Source organism: Phoca vitulina, unplaced genomic scaffold (assembly GCF_004348235.1).
Source record: "Phoca vitulina isolate PV1807 unplaced genomic scaffold, GSC_HSeal_1.0 scaffold17, whole genome shotgun sequence".
In the NCBI taxonomy this organism is placed as follows: domain Eukaryota; kingdom Metazoa; phylum Chordata; class Mammalia; order Carnivora; family Phocidae; genus Phoca; species Phoca vitulina.
The window spans coordinates 36,504,167-36,512,095 of record NW_022589720.1 but is presented as its reverse complement, the minus strand read 5'-3'; the positions used below and the strand labels follow the sequence as shown (position 1 = coordinate 36,512,095).

Here is a 7,929-nt window from a genome sequence, read left to right as displayed (position 1 = left end):
ATCAAAGATACCTTTAGATATTTTAACCCAAATTTCAAAATGCCAAAGTCCTTAAAAAAATGAAGTGTCAAATATTTTTAATAGTATAATATAGAGATACAAAAATGCATAAAGGTTAAGTGATTCACATAGAAGATCGAGAAGCTGGGCAACTTTCATTGCTTATTTTTTCTTCAAAATTCTATGAAAGGGTTTAAAAGTGGCTAAAGACAAATTGCTATATCTTCACAGTGCTTTTTCAATGTAACAAGGCCAGGTCATTTTTTCTCATTGTTTTGATGTGACTCTAGACTTTTATAAGTTTGGTTGTTATTCCTACTGCACAGATTATTGATAAGGGGCTCTAATATATAATTGTGAAGATGGGTCCAATCATGAAGTTTATAAAATAGTCATGCAATGACTTTATGATGTAATAGAAACAACCCTCAATTAGAAATCAGAATTTTGACCTCTTAGGCAAGCCACTTAGCCTATCTGTTCATCCTTAGTTTTTCTCATTCATAAAGTGGGAACCAGGGGCACCTGGCTGGTTCAGTCGACAGAGCATGTGACCCTTGGTCTCAGGGTTGTGAGTTCGAGCCCCATATTAGGCATAAAGCCTACTAAAATAAAAAATAAAATAAAATAAAACAAAGTGGGAACCTATGGGAGAACACAAAGGAAATGGGCATGAAATTGTTGAGTAATGCATACATTAAATTTACATGTATGTATACAAGTAGTTTTTAAAATCTCGTTTATTTTGAGGATTATATCCAAATCTCTTTGTTTTTCTTGCTAATTAAAATGCTTTGGTCTCTTTTGCATGCTTCATATTTGTGATTTTGATTCGGTAATTTGAAAGAGATGGGACCTTCCATTCAAAAGACATATAGAGGTTGTTATGGTGAAAATTGATAGGCATTGAATAAGAGTGGTAACAGCACCATTGTCCTTTCCTTGACTTGGGTGGAAAATAGATACAAAATAGCAAAGGGGGTTCTTCTCTCCTTCTTTGGAAGTCTTTTCAAGTCCCATGACAAGTCATTAAATGGTTTTGGGAAACATTGATTTGGAAAGATCCATACCCTTCATTTGGCCACTGAACCCATGGGGTAGGATATAGTTGGTTATAAGAATGTTAAGGAAAACAGGCTTAAAAGAGACGAACTTAACTTATAAGAAAAATATGGTTATGAAACTAAACACCAGAGTCCCTGATTTTGAGAAATCTATGTTTCATTGTCCACAAACCATTATGAAAATGCCAAGCATGTGACAATGATGTCACTGCCCCAATACCAGGGAAGTTTGTTTTGTGTTTGGAACACAAAACAAAATGAAGAGTTTTACTATATTTAATAATCTCGTCGGGAACTTAAAATTTTCAAGCAACATAGCTTCACTGAGTCTCATTCATATAAACTGATATATTTGGTGCATCAGACACTTAAGGAAAAACAAAAATTTGAAATCGAACATTTGCTCCTTAATATATTTCTTTTTAAATAAAAAATGGCAGAACAAAGCTAATTGTCATTTTCGTCTACCTTTTCCTTTCGTGTTTCTTCTTTTGAATTTTCAGCTCTCGAGTTTGGAGACTCTTTATTGGTCTGGTGGAGAATTTGAACATACACCTAATTGAAAAAAAATAAAACTCAGCAACACCAGAAAAGCATCGTCACCAAACAATAAATAATGCTCCCCTCCAAAATATCACTTAAAGATGAATACATTTCACGAGTTGAAAGGTGGCAGCCCCTGCGGCACGAACCTTAAATGAAAAGTAAAGACAACTGGGTTGTAGGGTGCCTTTCCCTCTTCAAAATAAAATTCTTTACCACATACAAGACAAACAGCACAAAAGTGAAAGGGCAGTGATGCAGATTGGATAGGCTTACAGAGCAATTGAATTAAGGCTTGTGGGCCACATATGACCACAAAGCAGGTCTATGGCTCAGGCCTGCTGAATGGAGGTGGCTGGCCTGTCAATAAAGACCCTTTAAACTGGTTAAATGCATCCTAAGTGTGTGCAGAGAGCTTTCTAGCTAACAGGTGGCTGAGTAAACCTCAGCTGGTGCCACGCAGGGCTATCGCCTTGACCTTCTTTAGGATAATTTCAGCTCTCTTTTTAAAAAAAATTTGTTACTGTACTTGCTGTGGTGGAAACAATTTAGGGATGAATAATTTCTTTTGGTCCCTAGAGGCGCGGTGGCTTTCTCTCCCCCTCTCCCTTTTTTTCTTGCACTCTCCCCCGCACCCCAACCTCCCCCACCCCCCGCCCTTTCTCTCGGTCTTGCAACTGAATTAACATAAAGGAACAGTGACAACAGCAAGCTGAAAAGCATAGCTGGTGGGAGGATTAAGTATATCATTGAAAGGAATTATGTTGTAAATGACTGGGAGGGGTAGGGGCTTCTGTTCCTTGGTCGCATCTGGTCCTTAAAGAATACCTTGTTGTAATTACCCCCAGATGGTTTGTGCTCCACTGGGGTCTGGACAGCCAGGTGCCACTGTGCCCTGCTGGGTGTGATATTCATTGCTACATGCAGTGACAAAAATGGACTTTATTGAAACCTAATTTCTTCCAGGGTATTACACAAATATGAAATGAACCTAGCTCATCAAGAGAGAGCTTTGTTTATTTCCAAACCGAAACAGTCTCACCTAAGACAAGACTGCCTGGTTATTTTACTTTTAACAACTATCCTAAAAGGAAGCAAAAACAGTCGACAATGTGTGCTGGATTTAATTCAGCATTTTAAATTAATGGAACCAATCAACATCAATGGCAGGTTTTTATTTCTTGCTGTTAGGTAGTGTTAAAAGAATAGCAAAGATTTTCAAGACAATGTTCTGATCATTTTATTATTAAATTGACAGTAAATAAAGTGAATTATAGTATATCCAAGTCTAAACATATTTTGATATTAGTGAGCAAATATTTACAGAATTCAAAATTTAATCACACATTATTCACTATAAAATATGCCTCACCACTTAATTTAAGAAACAAGTTTGAACATTTTTGTGTTGTACTTTAACATTGATATTATCATAGAAAAATAAGAAATTAAAAATAAATATTAAAAAACATAGCTGTTGATGAATACAAAGATGGAATTTTGCAAAATTATGCTTACTTTAAGTTTCTCTCAGGAAACTTCACTTTTAATTTTTTACATGTTTAATATATTTTAAAAACAGCAGTAACCTGAAAATAAAAATTAAAAGTTGTAATTGTACAATTCAGTTATATTTAGTTTATTTTATTCTAATTATATTTGCAATAAGTCTAATAATTCTTACTTGATAAATTACATAACAGAATATCTTTTAGGTCTTGCTAATTTTTTAAAAGCGAAATGTTTATCTATTCCATGACTTTCCTATTATAATTTTGCATGGATTCACACTTCAGCAGTTACTCAAATGCATTACTTTAAATCATTAATTTTTTCAATGTAGAATTTGGAAATTTAATATGAAAATCAAACAAGAATTACACTGGAGAGCAGAAAATCAATGCACTCGATCATTCTTTTCTCTTGCTAGTTATAAATTTTACATGGTGTAAAGAAAATATAAACAGTGCTAATCTTCATGAGGTTATCTTCCTTTAATGTATTTGAGCAACATGAGTTAAACTACGAAAATGTTGGCTAAAAACAAAACAAAATAAAAATGCCTCTTGCTGCAGATTGAAGAGGGAGTGAAATACACAAATGATCCAAGAGAGGGAAATGATTTTAAAGACTGACAACTTCCGTGTTAAGAGCACTTGTTCTGCAACACTGAACTTTGTCGCCGAGAAGAGTAAGTTTTATGTACCTTGTAAATACGGTTTCAAGGTGAAAGTCTTTCTGTCTATAAATACAGACCCAAGATTCTGTTCAAGCTTTACTGTATTTGGGGGGCAAAATAATTTTATTAGTATCTACAGTATATATGCAAGGAAGGCGGTGCAGGAACTCTGGGAAAAGGACCAGAAGATCTGAGCTCTAGCTCCAGCCTGGTGCTCAGAGCTTTGTGTTCTTGGGCATCCATTTAAATTCCAGAAACTTCCTCTCTTGCAATAACTGTGAAAGAGCTTGGCTGCAAGATCAGATCTGGGTGTTTAAAAATACGTGTGTTTGATGATATTGTGGACAGAGCCCAGGGACTACCCAAGCATTCATGGTTAGGACTCAGAAGAGAACAGGTTAGATGGAACGGAGGAAGACATTTAAGACCAGGGAGAAATAGTAGTGGGAGCTGGGGGTTTTAACTATGAGTTAAATGGCATTCTTAAGTATTTCATCAGGTTCTTTCAGTTTCTGAGACATTTTGGTACACTTCTTTATTATTATATTATCATATAGTTATATATGTTACATATTATCATATACAAATATAATTATTATATGTAAATATATCATACACACAGTAGGGTGCTATTCAGCTGTAAAAAGGAAGGAAATCTTGCCATTTGTCATAATATGGCAAGATGGTGACAATATGACAATATGATGAACCTTGAGGGTATTATGCTTAGTGAGACAGGCCAGACAGACAAATATTGTATGATACCACTTACATGTGAAATCTAAAAAAGCCAAACTCATAGAAACAAAGAACGAAATGGTGGTTACCAGGGGCTAGGACGTGGGGGGATCGGGAAGAAGTTGTGAAAGGGTATAAACTTGCAACTAGAAGATGAACAAGTTCTGGAGATCTAATGCACAGCATGGCAATTATAGTCAACAATACTGTTGGATACACTTCAAATTGCTAAGAGATTACATCTTAAATGTTCTCACCACAGAAAAGATAACAGTGGTAATCATATTGCAATATATAAATGCTTCAGAGCGACACATTGTATACCTTAAACTTCCACAATATTATTTGTCAATTATATCTCAATAAAACAAATTTCTAAGCCAAATGATTCACATAGGATTCCAGAAAAATCATACACTTCATGAATTAGCACACCTAACTTGCTACACATACCACGTGAAAAGGGGAAGGAGACAGATCAGTAGGAAGAAATGCCACCCCAAAAGTGCTTTCCTGGATTAAAATGTGAATTTAGATTTGACTATGGCTTTTCTGGATCCTTTGCTAAAATGTAAAATTTTCTAAAATGTCAAAAGTTTTCTTCTAACCTTGAAAGGGGAGATTGTGGCTAAGGGCTCTAGATCCACAGAGCAGTCACATATTTCCTCCCAATTCACAATTCTGTTAGAAGCACCCTAACACTCTAGTAATCTGCAAAAAAGAAAAAAGAAAAAAAAAAAAAAACTTTACCTAGATAGTTACCATTGCCTTATATTTTTTTTTAAGATTTATTTATTTATTTGAGAGAGAGAGAGAGAGTGTGTGTGCAAATGGGGGCAGGGACAGAGGGAGGGAGGGAATCTCAAGCAGACCCCTTGCTGAGTGCGGAGCCAGACACAGGGTTCGATCTCAGGACCCTGAGATCACGACCCTGAGATCATCACCCTGAGATCATGACCTAAGCTGCAACCAAGAGTCTCACGCTGAACCAACTGAGCCACCCAGGTGCGCCTCGCTATTGCCTTCTAACTGGTCTTTCTGTCTCAACTATTATCTTCTTCCAGGCCTCCCTTTATTTTTTCTGGAATTAATTTTTCTAAAATACGAACTAATTCTCCATTCCCTTTCACAGCATGTAAGTTCAAGCTCTTAAACAGACCTTATCAAGCCCGTGGGCTTCTGGCTTCTTCCTTCCTCTTTAACCTTGCATCTTCCAGCATCCCTCCTCACCTCAGTCTTCAGCAAAACAGAAAACAACATTAGACCACCCTAACTTCGTATGACGTCCTGTTCTCCCCTCAAAAACCAGCTGACATGCTCACGTCAACGGCACATTGACTGAAATAGGAACCATACAGCGAAGAGTAGCATGGCGCCCTTACAAGGAGCACATGCAAAGTTGTGAAGTGTTCCATGTTTTTATACTGTTTGATTCCACTTGTTTCATGTTTTTATACTCTATGATTCCACTTTCTACCTGGAGTAGTCCAATTCATCCAGACAGATAGGAGGAGGATGGTTAGGCTGGGGAAAGTGGGGTCTGGGTAGTTCTTGTGTGATGGCTGCTGAGGATCCCTTCGGCAAGATGGGGAGTTTCGTGCAGGGTGGTGGTGACGGTAGCACCACAAACAAATGTACCTGCTGCCACTGAACTGTACATTAACGTTGGTTAATATGGTCAATGTTATGTTATGTGTATTTTGCCACAATTTTCTAAAACAGCTAAGATTTCAGGCTCCCTTTCATCTGCATCGTTTCCATCCCCAGAGGGAGTTTGGCACTTCCATTACTTAATCAGCAGATTGATCGATCCGCACCCTTAGTGCTGACCAAGGATTATAACCTTGAACCCACTGCTGTTTAATACTCATCAGATACTTGGTTATACAACCAAAATTCGCAAAGGATTGCCTGAGTGAAATATAGTTCAAGTGTTACTAGAAATATAAAAACATCCATCCTTGGAATAAACCACATGAGCAAAAACCCACACAGCTGGGCCATATGGTTTGTTCTCTTGTAAAACTGCTTTTATTAAATGTAATTTGGCATCATGTCATCATGGGCCCATGCTAAGAGCCACTGTAGCAAATAGCTCTGTGAAATCTATTTAATATACAAATACTGTTGAGTATCGTGTATTGTTCTCTTTTTGACTACATATGAGGAAAACATTAGTTTTAGGTTGGTTTTCCTTTTCCTTGGTAATACGAATAGTGTGATTGACTACGTTCACATTTTTTTTAAATTTTATTTTATTATGTTATGTTAATCACCATACATTACATCATTAGTTTTTGATGTAGTGTTCCATCATTCACTGTTTGCGAATAACACCCAGTGCTCCGTTTATGCATGCCCTCTTTAATACCCATCACCAGGCTAACCCATCCCTCCACCCCCCTCCCCTCTAGAACCCTCAGTTTGTTTCTCAGAGTCCATAGTCTCTCATGGTTCGTCTCCCCCTCCGATTTCTCCCACTTTATTTTTCCGTTCCTACTATCTTCTTTTTCTTTTCTTTTTTTTTTTAACATATAATGTATTATTTGTATTATCATGGGTCTGTGATTCATCAGTCTTACACAATTCACAGTGCTCACCATAGCACATACCCTCCCCAGTGTCTATCACCCAGCCACCCCATCCCTCCCACCCCCCACCACTCCAGCAACCCTCAGTCTGTTTCCTGAGATTAAGAATTCCTCATATCAGTGAGATCATATGATACATGTCTTTCTCTGATTGACTTATTTCACTTAGCATAATACCCTCTGGTTCCAGCCACGTTGTTGCAAATGGCAAGATTTGGGGTTTTTTGTTTTGTTTTGTTTTGTTTTTTAATTTTTTGATGGCTGCATAATATTCCATTGTGTATATATACCACATCTTCTTTATCCATTCATCTGTTGATGGACATCTTGGCTCTTTCCATAGTTGGGCTATTGTGGACATTGCTGCTATAAACATTGGGATGCATGTACCCCTTCAGATCACTACATTTGTATCTTTGGGGTAAATACCCAGTAGTGCAATTGCTGGGTTGTAGGGTAGCTCTATTTTCAACTTTTTGAGGAACCTCCATACTGTTTTCCAGAATGGCTGCACCAGCTTGCATTCCCACCAACAGTGTAGGAGGGTTCCCCTTTCTCTGCATCCTCGCCAACATCTGTCGTTTCCTGACTTGTTGATTTTAGCCATTCTGACTGGTGTGAGGTGGTATCTCATTGAGGTTTTGATTTGGAGTTCCCTGATACCAAGCGATGTTGAACACTTTTTCATGTGTCTGTTGGCCATTTGGATGTCTTCTTTGGAAAGATGTCTGTTCATGTCTTCTGCCCATTTCTTGATTGGATTATTTGTTCTTTGGGTGTTGAGTTTGATAAGTTCTTTATAGATTTTGGACAC

The 7,929-nt window shown here is 37.3% G+C and overlaps 1 non-coding gene across 1 annotated transcript; it reads left to right on the top strand.

The window, feature by feature from the left end:
• The first annotated feature begins 5,838 nt into the window (after positions 1 to 5,838).
• On the top strand, positions 5,839 to 5,945 carry LOC116639284. The gene has a single exon (XR_004300795.1). It is a non-coding gene; the product is annotated as a U6 spliceosomal RNA (small nuclear RNA).
• Positions 5,946 to 7,929: the final 1,984 nt, after the last annotated feature.